Here is a 20,011-nt window from a genome sequence, read left to right on the forward strand (position 1 = left end):
TTGAGAAATTCAGGCTGTCCGCTGTCTGAGTGTGTCTGGTGGATCTTAACTGAAACTTGGCAAGCTCTCAGCGATCGGTGTCTAGTCCTCGTACGGCAATTCCACATTAGGAAATGTATTCTAAGGATATGAAACATAAAAAGCTATCATGATGTCAAAATGAACACATATCAACAAACATCCAAAAAGTCTGTGAAGGGCTTAGGCAAAATAGTAAACATTAGCCAAAGGAGAAAAATCTCTAGCAGCAGAAAAGTGTGTAAGTAAAAACCTAAGACAGTCTATTATGCAATTATTAAAATGTTTGTCATGGACACGGTAACAGAAACTGAAAAATATAAAGAAGGGTTTTGATCAATATGGAACAAATACACAGCAGTAAAATTAGTAGATGTGGAAGGCCGTTTACAATAACCATCAATAGCTAGCTGACCAGTTTTCAAAATTGCTTATAAGTAATATGCATTAATTTTATCCTGTAGCACCATTACATTCATTTCATGTAGAAACAGGCTCTATATCAAACCACGTCTGCCTTTCCAACACTGCTTTAGACTTTTTGTGTGGCCAGAAGTTTGTTGTGACATTGGCCCTCAGCCCTCATTCATAACACACACGGGGGTCCAGGCCGACCTCTAGCTTTCTACTCCATTTGTTTCTCTCACTCACTTTTTAAAGGAGATGAATGAGTCGTGCTCCACAGGCCAGCGTGACAACCCAGAAGCCACCCAGAAGATGAAGGGAGAAACCATCTAACAAGGTTTTCTCCAGTTGCTTGGACACCAACCCTAAGCCAGATGGAGTCCGTTCACTTCACCCAGCGGACGGGTCAGTCCTTGAGCTTACAAAGGGTGTGGTTGTGCAGCAGGTGAATTCAAGCAAGCTTTGTCCTTTCCTTCCTTTGGTGTTGGTGATGGAGCCGTGTCACTGAGTGCGCTGCTACCGCGGGGGGACTGAGTCTCAAACTGTAGTCCGTCCCCATGGCTGGTGTCGGACAAGGATGGTGTAAAGCCCGAGTATCAGACAAGAGACGGGAAACAGGGTGTCTCCTCTTTACTGCCCCGAAGGAAGGGGAGGAAACACAGGGAAACTCTCTGTCACTGACGACTGACCCCTGCCTAGGCTCAATCTATTTTAAGGCACATTTGTGAGTACTTTGGTTCCAGCTTTCAAAATCACGTTTCTTCAGGATATTTTGAGGGTCACTGGTCTCACGTTTTATGGAGTTAGATGGGACTTTGTTCAGTTATGGCATGTGAATACTAATGAAGACTAAGACTGATAATCGTACAGCTTGACATTTGTGTTCTAGCTTAAAATCTGAATGTTACTGCCACGTTATGTTGTTTGGGTTTCCCAGGGACACGGTGACATTGGTCTCTCTCTTCCACAGTTTTACAGGGCAGAGAGGGCACGTGGGAGGTTTGTACAGTTTCATGTTCTTCACGGAAACACAGAGGACGCCATATGGTTTGTATTTTCTTAGGAATTCGTACGTTCAATTACTCAGAACTACAGAGCGTCGAGCCCAATTGGCCTTTGTACCCTGTCACCCCCATTCATCCGTGTGCCCTACAATAAACTGTGCGGAGCCTGGCACACGTAATTTGGGGCATGTTTATCCACAGACTGAAATCCGTGCTGGCATTAGACGGACGTGTTTTCTCTGCTACTTGGTATTAAACCATCTTCTCTGAGCAACGATGCCGTATCCCCGTGTTGCCCGTTCTCAGTAGCTCTTCACGCGAACATAGATGCCTTTACCCAGAGATACCTTGTTGCCATTTTATGAAGCTGATTATTATACTTTTACGAAATAGCGTTAAAAGAATTTCTGTATGTTTGCCTTGTGTGACTGTGGTTAAGATTTCTGGGAAGCAGCCATGGAGTCCTTCAATCCCAGGGATGCACGTTTACAATGAATACCGTCCGGACGTGCCCTCCGTGAATGCCGTGTCACTTTGCACGCCCACGAATGGTGCATAAGATGCCCGTGTCCCCACCATTTCCAGTACTGTCCAGTACCTGTGTATGCTGATTTTCTTCAAGCTGGATTATATGGTGTCTCCTGTGTTAGTGCAATTTTAGAAATATTTTATTTATTTGAAAGAGAGAAGACACGCACTCTCGAGGAGTGGGAATGGCAGAGAGAGAAGCAGACTCCCGGCTGAGCAGGGAGCCCGACGTGGGACTCGATCCCAGGGCCCCAGGATGGCGACCTGTGCTGAAGGAAGACACTTACCGAATGAGACACCAGGCGCCCTATGTTAATGTATTTTTAATTCTACTAATTTTGTTGTTGTTTAACCATATCTTCAGTAAGTATTCTTTAATAAATAAAGACTTTATTTTTATATAGTCTCTATACTCAGTGTGAGGCTTCAACCCACAACCTCGAGATCACGAGTCACACAGTCCCCTGACTGAGCCAACCAGGTTCCCCCTCAGTAACTATGCCATACGCAATTTGTAATTTTTGAAAATTGTCTCTTGTATCCCTCCTTTCCTTTTCTAGAGGGTTTACCTTTTTCCTACAGATGTATAAAATCTTCTATACAAAAGTATGTGACAGAATGAAATTCCAAATTTGATACTCATAATTACCATCTCCCTTGCATATCTCTTATGGTCATGTTATCATAAGAGAAGGGAAAAGGATGAATTTCTGTGTACTTAAAATCTACCCAATGTATGATAATTTTAATTGATAGAATGATTAGAGAAAATCCCAAAGACACTTATCAAAATATGGTTTGCAAAGTCTCAGACAGAGACATAGTTTTAGTGACAAGTTAGCTTTTCCTACTGTCTTGTGTGGCCAACAGATAATCAATACATAATGCTAAACAAATTCAGTAACACCAATTTGTTAACTAATGAAAAAGAAGTAGCCAAACTATTTCTAGAAAGAGAAAACTACTAGTAAGTCATCTTTTCCCACTTTCTAAACCAATATTGCTCATATTTAAGAAAAATAGGTACAGTGGAGGATACATTTTTGACAATAAATCTGGGGTTGGGGCGCCTGGGGGGCCCAGTCAGTTGAGCGTCTGACTCTTGACTTCGAGTCGGGTCACAATCTCATGGATTGTGAGATCGAGCCCCACAGTAGCCTCTGTGCCAAGAGTCTGCTTGAGATTCTCTCCCTTTCCCTCTTCCTCTGTCCCCTCCAACTGGTGTGCACGTGCACGCTCTCTTTCTCTAAAATAAATACATCTTAAAAGAAAATATATCTGACCAAAAGATATGTAAGCACTGAAATTAATATTTGAGTCTCAAACACAGGTTTTCATCAGTAACACCTAACCTGGGCATGACGCAGTTTGCAAATGCTGTCGCACTCCCGGACCCGCACGGCACCTCAAACTGGCCACCAGCCTCTCGTATCAACCAACAAGCAAGATCTCTTTGTCAAGGCATTTCTCTAATATCATCAGAAATTGCGGTCCCTCCCTTAGTTTTATCGGCTTTAAGGGGGCAACTTGCAATGTATTTTTCATGGAAAAGACAGAAAATGTATTTCTGCTGTGATTACAAAAGCCACTGCTTGTAACTCTGCCCGTTATTTTCCCTGCACAGCATTTGGTTCATGCTCCCAGACATCTATCTGAACACAGCAGAGAGGCACGGGGACCATCAGACAGGTCTGAGATTTACAAGGGCATCCAACATGTCTGGTCTGATTGATCCAAATTGAATGGAGTTAAATGGAGAAAAAATCTGAAAGCCTTTCCATTTTTCCAATTTATTTAAAGGGAACAACAGGAAACACCAAGCAAACAAGTTCAGAGCTGTGATGTCATGCACCACATTAGCTCCAGGCTTTGCTACAGCCGCCAGCATGCAGGGAAATGATGAAACAACTCACTCTGCAGTTATGGGCACTGACTTTGAATCATCTGGCTTGTTCTCCACATACTACGGAATGTTCCTGAATAAACACCTTCGAGTGGAATCAGTCATTCCCTGAAACATGGTCTCGACCACTGCAAATCACAAAGCCTCCATCCTTGTGCTACGGTGTGTCAGCCATTGTCAAAAGTAGTGTAACTTGTGTGTAAGGATTGGCTTCTTCTCGGGGTACGTGAAACACTGGCTGTGATAGAAATGACCAGGGCCAAGTGAATCGTTTGATTCCTGTTACCCAGGTCAATTCCTTTGCCGATGTGATGCCGTTTTCCGTCTGACCTAGAAAGGAGCTATTTCTGCCTTGCGGCAAACGTGCGAAAACGGACAGTGAGAATTCTTGATTGAGAGGAATGGGCACTCAATCAGTCTAGCTCACAAAAGGGGGGAAGGTGGTATTAAGAAATTCCATGGGAATCCAGAACAAACTGAACAGTTTGTACTCGGAAAACTTAGGTACCGAATGAAACATGTACTCACTCACCTGTCCCTGCTATCCACACCTCAGCTCTTGGAAAGATCTGCTTTATCTTTTTCCAGATTGGGACCCTTCTCAAAGTCAACCTGCTCCTGGTCCCAGGAAGACCGTACTCAGTCTCACCGTAGTCCAACCTTAAGTCAGAAGCCAAATTGCCAAGACGTGTTTTTCAACATGATAGAAAGATTATGACCAATTCTGGAAGACTTCCCCCAGACCATGTTATACACACACACACACACACACACACACACACACACACACCCAACATGGGACTCAAACTCACAAGTTTGAGAGTCACATGCCCCACACACTAAGCCGGCCAGGCATCCTTCTGTTGTCATGTTTTTATGGCAAGAATGTTAATACAAAATAGCATGTATTTGGGGAAAACACATGTCAACCTCCTTATCCCGTAAGACAATTGATGAAGGCAGAGGGTGTAAATCACTCCTCTTCTGGACCAGAAAAGACGACTGTTTTTCAGGGGATACTATATTTTATTCTCCAGCACAGTGATCCCAACGTATTGGGAGAAACACAACACAACTGCAAGATGTTAGTAAATGGAGGCTGATTTTCTCACCATGAGGGAGACATCTCTTATATTTCAACTAAAGAGCATGTGTTTTTGAGAGACTGTGGACTCAGAAACAAACTGAGGGTTTGGGAGGGGAGGAGGTGGGGGGTTGGGTGAGCCCGGTGGTGGGTATTATGGAGGGCAGGAGGGCCCGTATTGTGTGGAGCACTGGAGGTGGTGCATAAACAATGACTTTTAGAACACTAAAAAGAAAATAGGAAAAAATAAAGAGCATGTATTTTTTACTCTTCTGGACTCAACTTAAAAATTCTTTTCTAAGTGTTCATTGCTTATCTTGCTCACACAAACCTTGCCTCCCCAATGACTACAGAATAGATGATTTTCTTATTCAGATACTTTCACTTGAACCATGCCTATTACTACTTCTTTTTCTTGTCCTCAAAGTAATAGACATATATGTAAAGACAAGTTTTTAAAAATTCTAATTATGCACTCATATTCCCCCATAATTCTTCCTCCTAGATACAGACACAGAATATGTCGTCAATGTCGATCTGTGACATTGAATCTCATTATACATTCTCCTAACGATACACTATTCATATCTTTCCACAGCATCGTGCATTTTCACGGCATTACCTCAAAGTTCGGGGCACTGTTCTATTGGATGAATATAAAATAAGTTATTGAATAATACTCTATCGTGAACAATTACGGCTTCGCTTTTTTGCTGTATAAAAATAAACAGCTGGATTTGTGTGTCTTACATATTTTACCTATTCTGACCTTCTAGATAGCTGTATGTTTGGGCATTTTTGCAAATATTTTTAAAACTAGCTCATTTGAAACAAATCACACTATCAAAAGCTATATACACTTTACATATACTGTGTGTATATGTGTATATATATATATATATATATATATATATATATATGACAGAAATTTGACTATATTCATAAACTTAACCCAAGACTGTATAAAGTTTTCCATTCTCCCCAGGTTTTTTTTTTTTTAAGAAAAATCATGTTACTACTACTTTGTTGATTTTTTGCCAAAATAATAGGAGAAAAGTAAAATCTTACAAAATTATTTTCTGGCAGGAGGGATAGTAGTGAGTTTGTTTTTTAAAAACGTTTATTAGTTATTTTCCTTCTCTTTTTCTGGAAATTGCCTGTTCACAAATTTGCTCATTTTTGTTTGGCTGACTGTGAAGGGGTAAATAAGAGATAACAACTTTTTGTTTTTTGACATAGGACCATTTGTTTCCAATTGTAATTGTCCGATTTGATTTTTACATCATTTATTTTGCATACAGAATAAATAAAATATCCAGGTTTTTCTTCTCACTTTCATTTCTGATTGCCATGCCTAGAAATGCCTTCCTCAGCAGAACATTACCATAATTTCTTTTTGTACTGTTGCACTTTTGTTGCATGTAATTTTAAAAAATCTATAATTTGCTTTGTTGGGTGGAGTGAGATAGGAAACCAATTTTCATGAGAATAATCCATCTTTTTGTGACAGATTTGGAGTACTAGCTTTATGAGCTTCTATTTATTTGTTACTATATTCTTGTTTGTGTGATCTATTCTAGCATATGTTTATTATTGCTTCAATTTTATGGTCCTATATGTTTCAATGCCCCGTCATTTCCATTTTCAGGGTGTATCTGGCTATTCTTTCAGTCTAGATGAATTTTAAAAGTCAACAAAAGGAAATTGGCTGGGGTTCTTCGAATTTTTATAAATTAATTTAGGGAAACCAACATTTCTACAATACTGAGGCATCTCAGTGACCGTTTATGCCTTGTTTCTGAGGCACTACAATTTTCTTTAGCTTTTTGGCTTTCTTTATGTTCTTCATTCATAACACTTGCTGAGTTTACTCCTGGGAGTATAATTATTTTGTTTGCTACTGTGAATACAATATTTCATACATGCTATTTTTTGACTGTCATTTGGGGATAGAAATGTTTTCATACAAGCACCTTTCATAAATGAATTCTTGAGGGTTTTTTTTTTCCCCCTAATTCCTTGTCAAACTCTTTGAAAAGGTTTTTTAGTTACTAGCCCTTTTCAGGGGATTGTGTAAACATTTTGGTGATAACAGAATACTTCTCTTTATTTCCATCATGCTTAGAAAGATGACCACGTCTCACTGTCTGGCATGAGGGTGTAATTTGCCCCATGTCATCTCTCCGATTAAGAAAGTAGCAAGCTCTTCTAATTTAACTGAGGAATTTTGTTGAATGTTAACTTTTTTTTTCAGAAGTTTATTTCTGTGCAGCAAGAGAATCTTATTGCTTTGACTTTGTCATTATGATGGATCTCATCATGTTTACTAGTGTTAGCCTGGACAGGTTCTCAGATATCTGGAAGGGAACACTGTCATGACATGCTCTTTTTAAAAAGTATAGACTGTGCATGATTTCCGTGAATGCATGATGAGAAGGATCTTGCTTGGAGCCGGCACAAGCACTCTGAGTTGAGAATGGGTCTGGCCTCTTCCATGAGCAAGAGGAGCGTGAGTTTGGTGGCGGGTTACTGAGCAGTGCTGGATTTACTATCACACGGATGAATCTTCGCAAGGCACCTTTTAAAACATCGCACCTAAATTCAGGTTTTGTTATTTTATATTCTTACTACAAATAGTTCTTTGAGCTTCAGATGCCAAGAAGCCTGCATATGCATCTGCGGGTAGATAAGAGCTGTGAAGATCAGTTCCGACTAGCGGATGGCCAGATGACACGGATGACTCAAGACTTTCCTTGACGGATAATGGAAGTCTGATAAACAAGGGAGTGGGTTGAGTAAATACATGTATACTTATTTACTAAATTATACACTTAGTAAATATACATAAATATATATTCTTACCTATATATATATACATTGATATCCAAACACACATTGATTTCATAGCCTATTTTTAGAGCAGTTTTAGGTTCGCAGACAAATTGAGGGGGGCAGGTGAAGACATTCCCCATTCTTCACTGTCTACGTCCCCACCAGAGGGACACTTGTTACAACTGACGGAGAGGCGCTGGTACATCATAACCGCACCGAGTCCAGAGCCTGCGTGACAGCTCCCCTGAGTGTCTCCCCTCGTGGATTTAGGTGAATGTATCATGCTGTGTATTCATCACTCCAGTGTCACCCAGAGTCATTTTCCCGCCCAAACGGGGCTCTGTGCTCTGCCTAGTCATCCCTCCTGACTTATATTTTAAAAAGATCATTCTGGCAGTCGGTCAGTAATTTATTTTACAAGGGGGACATCAGAAGAAGGAAACATGCTTCTATGAGGTGATATTTTGGTTTGTTCCTTGCTTTACTATTAAAAAGATAAAATTAATGTGATTTTTTAGGGGGGTCAGATTTGACACTTTGGATACTTCCAAAGGAGGGAATTTTAAACCCTTCCTCCAAAAGAAGGCTACGTCTGTGTGAAATCTTGGGCATCACAGTATTCAAGACAATATTTCCAATCTCCTCTCGGCCGTTTAGCTTCAGCGGACCTGAAGGAACCAGAAGGTGGTTACTGTCCGTGTCCCCTCTCAGCAGGCAGACGTGCAAGTCAGAGGGAGGCCGCGCTGCCCAGACGAAGCAGACAGCGGTTCCGCCGCTGGGTGTGGATGTGATGGAGAGCTACGCTGGGGCCTGACCATGCCCTTCCCTTCCCAGGTGGGGCTGTTTCGTGTGCTCCCATGCTATCTACGCACACCTCCAGTAGGATAGTCGCGTACATGCACAGACATGCGCACACAGGAATGCTCATATACATGTATCCGTAGACACACACACACACACACACACACACACACACAGAGTCAGTTCTTATTATCTGTGGCACTCGTGCTCTATACATCAGCAAGCACACTGAATTTGCAAATCCTGAGCCATTGCTCCTAAGGGAAATGCAGAGGGGGTGCCCCCCACCCTCTGGTGATGTTCACCAGCTGATCAATACATCTCCGTGTTTTACATGTCTTCCCGCTTAAACGTTCCTTACTGAGGGGCACGGGCGGGCTGAGTAGGTGCAGCCTGTGGCTCCTGATCTCAGGATCGGGAGTTTGAACCTCATGCTGGGTGTAGAGATTACTTAAAAAAAAGGGAATAAAGGGGGTAAAAAGAAACAAGATAGTTAAAAGACAACAGATTCCTTATGGCACGTCTAACGTTGCCTCATCCACACGGAACGCACAGCGCTAGGCCCCGTGTCACGCGTGCCTGAACCAAACTTATGTCACACCTGTTCTCCCGTGAAGGCCCATCGCGGCCGCCCTACGCGCGGGAAGGCCAGGCAGCACGCCAGCACGATGCTCCGGTCCCTGTAGACCCCGCAGTCACCAACCAAAGACACAAAGCCGAGAACGACCTCAGACCGCACAAAGGGCACCCGCTGACAGTACAAGAGCGGAAAGACGAAGGCAAAGCCCAGACTGGTTCCCACTGGGCCGGGAGCGTGGGTGTCCGTCGATGACAAACGGTCACGGCTCGCCGTGTCCACGCGTGACTACAAAGACACTGCGGGTGTCGGTCTGGGGGTCACAACGAAACCCCAGCGACTAAGCAGACGTGCACACACAGACTGCACAACGGCGAGGACACACTGAGCGTCTCTTGTGCAGCGTCCCACGGGCTTTCTGAGGGCAGGGTGCAGACGACACCCCTGCTTCCCTGTTCGCAGGCCTTATCATGCCTTACCCCGGCTCGCCCGCAGACGGACGCGTTTTCACTCAGGCGCCAATTACAGACACTGCATGCTGAAACTGAATAGAACAAAGGGATCCAAGTTGGTTTTCTCTGCTTGATTTCTGTCCTTCTCCGTGCCCCCTGGGAGGGCATCAAGAATGGTATGAGACGTGACTGCGTCGGCAAGCGCCGGCACTCTAGAAATCACGCCGTTCAGATCGGAATCTTGGCGTGGTGCGTGCCTCCTGACCCACAGCTGACTCACTCCCCAGGGGCTCTTGCAGTAGAAGAGAAGGATATTTCCTCTCCTGGAAAACGGGGGGTCAGACACCACATCCAGCTCCCAGCGACGTGCCAGTCCGGAGCTGTCTGTACCGCGCAAGCGTCTGAGATGCAGCAGCTGGTACCGCAGGAGGGTCTTACCGCCAACTGTAACTTGTACACTTGGTGGTTCAAATGCTCCTTTTCCCAACAAGAACCATTGGGTAGAATGGCCTCCTGGACATGAGTCGTCTCTGCTCGCAGTGGAGCCCAGTTGGGGAGACGTGACCCCACAACCCCAGTTAAGATGCGTGATTGAGAGGGAGCCGCAGGGAAACCTGCCACAAACGCAGCCATCTACGTGGGAGGTCCGCTGCAGCGTTTTCAACACATTTTTGTGTTATAACTCACCCCGTGAGAAGTTATAGAAGGACTGTGCTGATACAACTTGAGGTTTGATAACAAAATGAAGCAAAATTAGACCTTAATCTGTGTCAACACCGAGTCCATGAAGTTTTCAACATACTCCATACGCGCGTCTGGCAGACCATCAGGGCACCGCCGCCAACAGCCTACACGGCTCTGCCGGCGCTGCCTCTCCCTGCCTGGGAGGGCTGTGCTAGAAACTGTTCCCACAGATCCCGGGGCTCCAGGAACGGTGGCCACACGGCCCATCCCAGAGCCAACCTGCTGGAAGTTGTGCCGACAAAGACACTGTGAGTCCAAGAGCCCCGGTCACCCAATGTGCTCATTCTTCCATCCCCTGCAAACCCACATGAGGAAGCGTCTGGGGCTTCCTGCTTTGCAAACTCGAGGGCTCACAGATTCTTAAAGAGATGATCCTAAGGGAACTGTTCACAACGAAGGAACTGACTGGAGAAGGCCAGGAGAGCTGGATGGCCCAGTGACCGGGAGAGGCAGGGCGTGCTCCATCCCGTTACTGACGGGTTCAGAGCAGAAGGCCCGTTCACAGCAAGGGGACTAGTGGCCATCTGCGTCCTGAGACAGGCGTCCACTGGATGGATCACAGCAGACCCTTATGGTCCCTGCAGCGAGACACATTCCAAATCCCAAGTGTGGGCAGGGCTGGGCTTCCACATGCCAGGAGCCATAAGCAGGACTGGCTCTGGCCTCAGGAGGGGCTGAAATCCCCCCTGGGCCGGAGCTGGACAGGATAGGAAGCTGCTTAGGACAGACGACACAGAAGTCAACTGTGCCCCTGCTTTGGTCCCTCACGGGACTTGCCTTTGTTTCTGTTTGAGGGGAAATCAACTGGCTTCCTAGAAAAGTACTCTAGATACACAGTAGCCCTAGGACTCAAAACGAATGCTCTTTGAAGTAGGAGAATTCTGGCACTCACACAGTCACCTACGGCTACTATGTTTTTGACATGATTACAGTGCGTTGGGACACAGACACGATGTTGCTAAGAAGAAATGCCAATGAGATGCTTGCCTTCCTGGTTTTGCCCAGTCCATCGCACGATCACTTTAACGTTAGCTGACAGTAAACTTCCAGCGGAGCGAAAATAATTATGTACACTGAAAATGTCAGTCCAGAACCAAGAAAATTAGGACCTTGCTTCCTCTTCATTCTCTAGTCTTAAACAGTTCCTTGTGGTGGAAAAGCATGGGGGAAGACTAACGTATCAGTCGTTTGTTTTTTACTTTTCAAATTCCACTAAGTTTACCATTTATAAGGCTATATGGATCAAACACAGAATTTAAAATTTTGTTTTTAGGAATTTTAGTTTTTATCATTCAAATTTATTTTTATTTCTGATGTAGACCCGTAACTCCTTTCCCTAAAGTTCCCTAAACATCTGATACGTGAACTAGTGCCGAAATCTCTAGTGGTGTACTTTGTTTTCTCAAATGCTCTATCTCGTGAATGATAGGGTTAACCAAGAAGATTTTTTTTTCCTGTTTTGTTTTGCTTTCTGTAAATCTCAAGGGTTAGACTCCTGATAATTTTGCCACAAAAGCATGTTTTGCTAATAAATCTCTAGATATATCTGTCTTTGTTCTTATCAGGGGGCAAAAAAACCCAGTTATGACACATTTCTCAGCATTCTTTCTAAAATGTGTTTTGAGAGGTCAGAATCCTATGGAATTGTGATGTTCTTGCATCATACACGTTTTCTGGTGCTATTTTAACAGGACAGATTTAAATAATATAAAATGAGCGCTACTTTTGGGTTAATTGAGTTTGATTAGATAATAATTTACTTCTGTCAAATGACAAACGCACGTATATAAATGACATCCATACAGAAGAAAGCTGAATGAAATCCCCCAAATGTAAGTCAAAGGTGTTGCAAATTATTAAACCACCTTAAAGTTTTTTCTTAAGTCAATGAGCAGAGAACATGTGGTATGATGGGTACTGAGATTTTAGTCCCCAAGGTGACTAAGCACAGCACCACAGGGCTACATTTCCCAGGATCAAGAGTATTTGAGGCACTGCCTTAGGTGACTTTGTCTTGACACAGAAATCTTCACTTGACTCCGTCTGATCTCTGATCAACGTTACTCCCACAGAACATGAATCACTGATTCCCAAAAGCATGCCCCCCAAATTACTCCATCTTGTCATGGAATGGATACATAATTCACATTTTACAAATCATTTGCTTAACCTTTGATTGACCAAGAGGTTATACATTCCATGATGCAGAAAATGGGACGTTTGTTTGGATTTTTGGTTTTGCTCCCTCTCTTCTCCCCAATGCTTCCTCCTTGGTACATAGTAACTGCTTGACAAATACTCATGGTAAAATGGCCAAGTGAATGGTGAGTGAAGGAAGATTCACGGTTGACAACAGCTGTTCTGTTTTCATGCTGAGGAAAAAACGCTAAGTGGCATTTTCCCCGGCAATCAACCACATAGTTTTTAAATCCTTTTCTCTATGACTACCTTTGTGTCTGTTATTTTAAGGACCCAATAACCCTCAATAATTTGCTTCTCACGAATGGGTGTTCATAACACTTTTTCTGGATGAATGCCTTCCTGCGTTCCTTATCATCTGAAACACCAAAAGGGGCGGAGCCAATCTCCTTTATCTGAGATCGATTTCATCCTGGCCTTGGAACTCTCCTGGTCCTTACCTGGGGGGGGGGGGTGATTCATGTAACACAGACCGAGGCTCACACACCACCCCCCGCCCCCGTCGTGCTTACATCGACTCTCTATGCTGTCTCATAGTGTGTCTACGCCTACTAGCACGGTAACGGCATAACTCATAGGATTGGTTTTTTCAAACCCCATCTCTAAGTGTTACTGCCACCTGCCCTGTCCCCATTCATGTGTTGAAACTGTAAGCCCTAGTGTTAGAGATGAGGTCCTCTGGGAGATGACTATGTCGGGGGTCACACCCTAGTCAATGGCATTAGCACCCTTCTCAAGGAGACCCCAGAGAGCTCCCTCGTACCTTCCTCCGTGCGAGGACACCAGGAGAAGACGCCTGTCCTTGACCGAGGGAGCTGGCCTTCGCCAGATACTGAGTATGCCAGTGTCATGATCGGGGATATTTGGCCTCCAGCCTGTGGGAAAGAAATATCTGTTGTTTATAAGCCCCCCCCCCCCAGTCTGCGGAGTTCTGTGGGAGCTGCCCTAACAGACTAAGGCAGTAGCACACTATCATCATTCAGAATGGTCCCGGGCAGAGACAGAGGCAGACTAGGACCAATAACCTCCTGACATGCACCACATTGTGGGGCTGAGGGAGAAAAGGAAAACAGAGAGAAGATGACTCATTCCTATCTCAGTCATTCATCAAACTGTTGTATCTAAGAAAGTGTTTCTCGCTGACCGCTTTCTCTGATTTTAAGGGGAAATGACTATCCAAAAACAAAAACCTAACAGAAGAAAAACACAACACCAGGCAATTCTTTGCAACAACCTTCCTGAACAATAATTTAAAATGTCAAGTGGCATTTTAGCCCCAGTGTTTAAAAGCACTGGAACCACTAGCTTTCCATGGTCAATGGCCATTTCAGCCTTTCTAGGGACTACACTGATTCAAGCCTTCGACACTTGCGTTTACTTTTTTGGATATTCTTGTTTCAAGGTCAGCATTTTTATGATTGCTGTTAGAAAGCTCCTTTCTCTGGGTTTTAATGAAGTCCCTGAGTTGGCAACCATGAGCACCCAGCTTCTAGTAATCTTCCTTCTTTCTACTCCTCGTTAACTCATACTCCAAGAGAGAGGCGATCACAGGCTCACCCACACTCTGTAAAACGTTTCCTTGCGTCCAGTGTGAGGGATGTGGCTGAGAATCCGGGAACTAAGCCTGCAGGAAGAGAGCCACAGTCACAGAGAGTATGACCTTTGCAGATGTACTCACGTCCGTCGGAAATGTCGGCCTCCCTGTCCTTCAGCGAGGTGGCGGAGACAGAGACAGAGCTGGCTTCTTACAATAACCATCTTCCTTCTGAGAGTCATTGCTCTTCTGTTGTATCTGTTTTGCTGGCTCCCTGAAATAAAATAATAGATAACATCATATATCGCCATATATATATTATAAATATGTAGTATTAGATACTATAAAATGTGTATGTAATAAAGTCATATAGATTTGCCCACAATCCACATACACATTTGGTATCTAATGTTACTTATACAAGAATACAACGACTGCCCAAATCTTGTTTTTTTGTATACTTGGCTCTTGATTGTAATATTTTATTTTATTTTTAAGTTTATGCATTTTTTTTTTTTTAGCAATGTCTATACCCAGTGTGGGGTTGGCATTCACGACCCTGAGATCAACAATGTCATGCTCTTCCAACAGAGCCAGTCAGGTGCCCCTTGATTGTGCTATTTTACAGTAACAAATAAAACCCTATTCGAAGGAAATCATGGTGTCCACGGTCCCTTGGAATGCTCTGACACTTGCCCGAGTCTAACAAGGAAATGTTTCCATGGGACGAAAACATAAGTGTTTCGTGTTTATGAGTAACTAAAACGATGTGGGGCATTTGATAAAAACCTACAAAATCATATATTGTTTATGATGAATATTTACTCAAACCCACACTTAATCTCACATGAATCCCTATATGAGGTGGCAGACTACACAAGAGAAGATAACGTTTGTGAGCCTCTGTTTACTTCACACGAGAGCACCGCTTATGTCTCAGCGCTGGAAAAAGAAGCTTTTTAAACAGAATAATTACAATAATGTATCCTTAGGTTTTAGGGACATAGCAGACTCAAATATTGCCCACACTGCATTTGCTAAGGTGACATGTTGGTGTTAAATATTCTGTGAAAAGAGAAAAATTCAGCTTATTTCCTGAAATCAGGGGGTTTACAAGGGGACTTGTTACTCTGAGATAAGAATGAATGTTTTCTATTCCAAAGCAGATAAGGCTTAGGGTTTTTCACTGCTCACAGATGAATCATGACTATAAACTGGGAGCACTACTGGAGATAATCTCAGGGGCATCTGGGTGGCTCAGCGGGTTAAGTGTCTGCCTTCGGCTCAGGTCATGATCCTGGGGTCCTGGGATCCAGGTAAGGACCCACATCAGGCTCCCTGATCAGCTGGGGAGTCTGCTTCTCCCTCCCCATGCACCGTCTCCCCATGCTCTCTCTCTCTCTCAAATAAATAAATAAAATCTTAAGAAGAAAAGATAATGTCACTCAATTCTTTTAATTACAGGACCTGAGACCTCCTGAAATTTGAGCCTCGTCATGGAACGCGATCCCCAGCCAACGGATGTCAAAGGGAATGCAGAGAAGCTTACAGACCACCTTAGCCAGGGGCTTGATCTCGCGGTGCCTCTGAAGTGTCCCCACGCTGCCCAGTGGCGCAGCTCTCGAGTTCACCCTCCTCCAACCAGCCTTTCCTATACTTGTGGTTGGCACAGGAATGCCAGGAACTTCAAAACTGTTGCAAACACTGGTGACAGGTAAGCATGTGCAGCAGGTAAGGGGCATAACTTGAAGAAGGTAAACATTAGCTCCACTTGGCCTGATGTCGAATAAGGTAGGCACTGCCCAAGCTCGTACCAGGGCTGTGGAGCCGGGGACCGTCCACAGACTCCTGCAGCGACGGGAAGCACACCCCTCGGGCTTCCCTCACGACCCTGCCAAGGAGCTACGACAACGCTCTGCGGTCTGGACCCGGACAGCTAGCGAGACCGTAACACACCGCTGAGAACTGAAATGTCCCAGAACCGTCCCGACAACGGGTCGAGTCGGAGTCAGGCTGTGCCCTAGTAACACAGACAGCTGGCCGCAAACGAGGAACAGGGACCTCCCGTCCACGGGGGACGTGCTGAGACACAGAGAGAGCTGCAGGACGTCTCCCGTGGCTTCATGTGCTTGAGGTGGGGCCCAGGGCCAACTACAGAACCTGAACAAGGAAAACAAAACCCACGTATACGACTATGTCCTAGGACAAGCCCTATCTACATCAGCCATTGTGAACCACAAAGAACAAACCACGGGGGTCCTGGGGCACTCAGTCGGTTAAGTGTTGCCTTCGGCTCAGGTCGTGATCTCGGGGTCCTGGGATCGAGTCCTGCATCGGGCTCCCTGCTCAACAGGGAGCCTGCTTCCTCCTCGCTCTCTGACCCTCCTCCCCTGCTCGTTCTCTCTCCCTCTGCCTCTCTGTCTCTCCCTCTTAAATAAATACACAAATTTTTTAAGAAAAAAAAAAACAACAAGCCATCGCTCCTTTCCTTCAGGAGCCTGCATCTAAGTAAGGACAATGAGCCTCTGATGACCAAAGAGGTTTTCAATAACAAGCTGGACAGGCCCCAAGAACAGACAGATTTTAGTCGGTCTATGCGGGGCTCCGGGTCATGGGACAAGGAACACAGAGTGTCTAAGCCTCGGTTTTCTGAAGACTGAACTAGTTTGGATACGTGACAACACTGGCCCCGCTGATCTCCGTTCATCAGAACAGTCACGGGAAGCCAACGGACTGTCAGGAATAGCTCATGTCACCTCTTAGAACACCTGTGAGAGTTCTGTCTCCAGAACTGCATCGTCCACGAGGCCGAAAGGGGGAAGGCATCCCCTCTGACACTCCACCCCGTCAAATTCCTTCTCCTGGTTCTCATTTCTCATTGCCCTTAGACCTGCGTGTCTCAAGGTCCATGGGGGACAGGGAGCCCCTCCCTCCCCGGAAGGCATGCCGCTCGCTACGCCGTGCCATGGGGGGCCTCTGCTTCTGGCCCCAACGGACGGATTTCCTCCCAACACCAGAACTGGCTCCCTATTGATTCACGCCGGCCTGCTCGCTCATTGAGTATCCGCCAGATGCTTCAGAGAAAAAGCTCATTCCCCACACAGGATTCTACAGATACGATGTTGAACAACACAGGCAGGGCTCCTGCCCTTAGAGATTTTGGCGTGGCCTCTGTCTGCTTTCCAAAGAGCAAAGGTGTGGGTGCCGCAGTCTTTAACCATTGCATATGGTGCAGCCCAGACCCTTACCCTCCACACGTCTCTCTCAAGTCTTTGCGTGTGGAAATGACGGTTTGCACTGGGACACACACAGCTGGACTAAGACCACGAAACACCGGTGACTAAACATCTTTCATCATCACGGCTTTTATAACCATATGGAGAAAAAGCATCATCCTTCTGAAAAAGACACGCACATTCCATCGCTTTGATTCAACAACCGACCTGTGTCACAGCGAGTCTTATCTTCTGGGCCTCGCCACCTCCAGAGAAGGGGCTCCTAGGAAATAGTCCCAGGACTGCTTTCAGGAAAGGGCAAAGCGCCGGGAAGTGTCCTTCTGCCCTGACGTGAGCCTGGCGCCATCGTGGTAGGGGGTCACCTGGATCCAATGAGGAGGCTGCTGTTCTGCATGGGAAGGAGTCAGCGGGTGTGGGTGCGGTGCGGGGGTGGGGCTGGTCACGTGGGGTATGTGGCAGGAGAGGATGTGCTCCAGAGTCAGGACCGGGCTCACCAACGGTCCCTGCACGGGGACAAGTGCTAGGAGGTGACAGTTCACTCCAAGGCTCGACCAAACTAAGTCCTGAAAGTCAGACCCCCTTTGGCTGCTTTTCACTTCTCCCGCAGCACTCTGCAGTCTTGCATCTTGAGGGCAAGGGCGTGGCTTTCTTCTGGAGAGACTGAGGACGCAGAAAGACAATCCTGAAGCCATCCGAGCATCAGCACAGGAGGGACGTGCCTGTGTGCTGTCACCTGGGGGGTTTCCAGGACCACCCGAAAAGGCCGTGGCCTCGTGTTCCATCCACCGGCCCATGTCCCGGGTTGCTGGCCTTTCCCCACCCTGTTTCCTTTGGACACACACCACATTGAGGGCATCGGTCTGCTGCAACTTCCTGTTTGCGGAAGAAATCCTGAGCAAGGTGTTTCCGGCCCAGAGCAAGGGCGTTCTGACAGGTGCTTTACTGGAAGGGCCCGTTGCACGCCGCTGCAAGGCGGTCAACAAAACAGGTCAGGCCCACGCAGACATCCAGGAATGAAGAACATCGTGGTGACCGTACGTGTCACACAATGACGCAGTCACTGATGACTCTTCTTTATTTGACACTGTGTTACCTAAGACGGTGGTAGCTCCTTTCATAAACCTTTTTCATCTTTCTGCCCAAGGAGACACCGGTTAGCAATCAAGTGAAATACGGAAATCACAGCGAAAACCTCCCTCCACCCCGACCGTGTTTTGCGGAGACTGGACTGACGGGAAGGAAGGGAAGGGCAGTCTAGAGCTGCCGAGCACCAAGGTCAGGTACAAGTAATTGTCTCTCAGTGTGTGTGTGTGAGTCATTTCACTGGTCACCGAGACCCAGTGCTTGAAGTCTTAACGGGTGAGCTCTCGGGGTGCAGGTGTGCGGGAGAGACATGTGCACACCACCTCCCCGTGCCAGGGCTCAGGATGGGCAGGCCGAGGACCACCTTCCTAGCTGGACGGTTACAATGCCCTCCAGTCCTTGCAGGCTGGGCACCTGTGAATGAGCGAGTCCTTGGGGCCCCGTGCTGAAAGGGGCACTACCTATGGCTTACAAAACAAAGACCTTTTGAATTGCAAATTTTGAGGTAGATGCCTGGCTCAGAAGAACGTTCCGCCACATGATTGGCAACCTGGGATGTAAAAATACGCAGCAAAGTCTAGACCTGTTCTGTTTATTTTTTGCTGCTGCAGAATTTTTTTCTTTTCTTTTCTCTCTTTCTTCTCTTCCCCTTAGAAGAAAGTGACGGGGCTGGCACGTTCTTCAAAGCAATTTTGCGAGAATGCACTTTGACAGACTGCATTAACAATGTTGACTTGTGAAAACAGAGGGGGTTTTTATAATGCACATAAATTATATGCTTTTAAAAAACGGAAGGTTCCGAATTCTTTAATGATACTCAAGCAGCCCAGAATGGAGTTTTGCCTATTTTTCATCTTAGCACTTCAAAAGATTTTTTTTTTTTTAAGGATTCCACAGCTGACAAAACTCAAATAAAAAAGCATAGCACATTATGGTTTCCTATTTTCACTTATTAAAATTAAGTCAACACATATTTATTAAGTATTACCTGTGAGCCCAAGACTGTGCTGCATACTACTAGGGATACAAGGATGGACCCCACGGTGTCAGGAGACACTTAGGGGAAAGGATGTCTTCCCACGAGTAGTCTACGTGACGCAATGACAAACGTAAACTATATGACTCGGAAAAGTATTTTTTTTAAGATTTTATTTACTTATTTGAGGAACGGGGAGTACAGAGAGAGGGCGAGAGGGAGAAGCAGACTCCCCGTTGAGCAGGGAGCCCGATGAGGGGCTCGATCCCAGGACCACAACCTGAGCCGCAGGCAGATGGGTTAACAGATCGAGCCCCCCAGGCGCCCCTGACTTGGGAAAGGATTGCACGATTTCGAAGAAGCACTTGACTGTACTTGGTTGAGGGTTCACAAGACAGTTTACTCAGGACCAAGCTGTGATCTACACATTTCCTCGGGAACGGGTACAAACGAAGCAGATACGGAGAGAGATTCTGGGAGCACAATCGGCGTGAATCAAGGGCACGTCCAAGCCGCAGTGGGGCGGACGTTCCGATTTCATGTCTACAGCACATGTAGAGGAAGCAGCAGAGACAGAGCTGAAATAAAGGGTGGCGACGAAAATGCCAGAATGCCGTGAAGAGCTGGTAAGGAAA

At 45.6% G+C, this 20,011-nt stretch overlaps 1 pseudogene; it reads left to right on the plus strand.

The window, feature by feature from the left end:
• The first annotated feature begins 16,989 nt into the window (after positions 1-16,989).
• LOC116880847 lies at positions 16,990-17,981 on the plus strand (annotated as a pseudogene).
• Positions 17,982-20,011: the final 2,030 nt, after the last annotated feature.

The sequence above is a fragment of the Lontra canadensis genome, unplaced genomic scaffold (assembly GCF_010015895.1).
Source record: "Lontra canadensis isolate GAN:19392208 unplaced genomic scaffold, GSC_riverotter_1.0 scaffold68, whole genome shotgun sequence".
NCBI classification, from domain to species: domain Eukaryota; kingdom Metazoa; phylum Chordata; class Mammalia; order Carnivora; family Mustelidae; genus Lontra; species Lontra canadensis.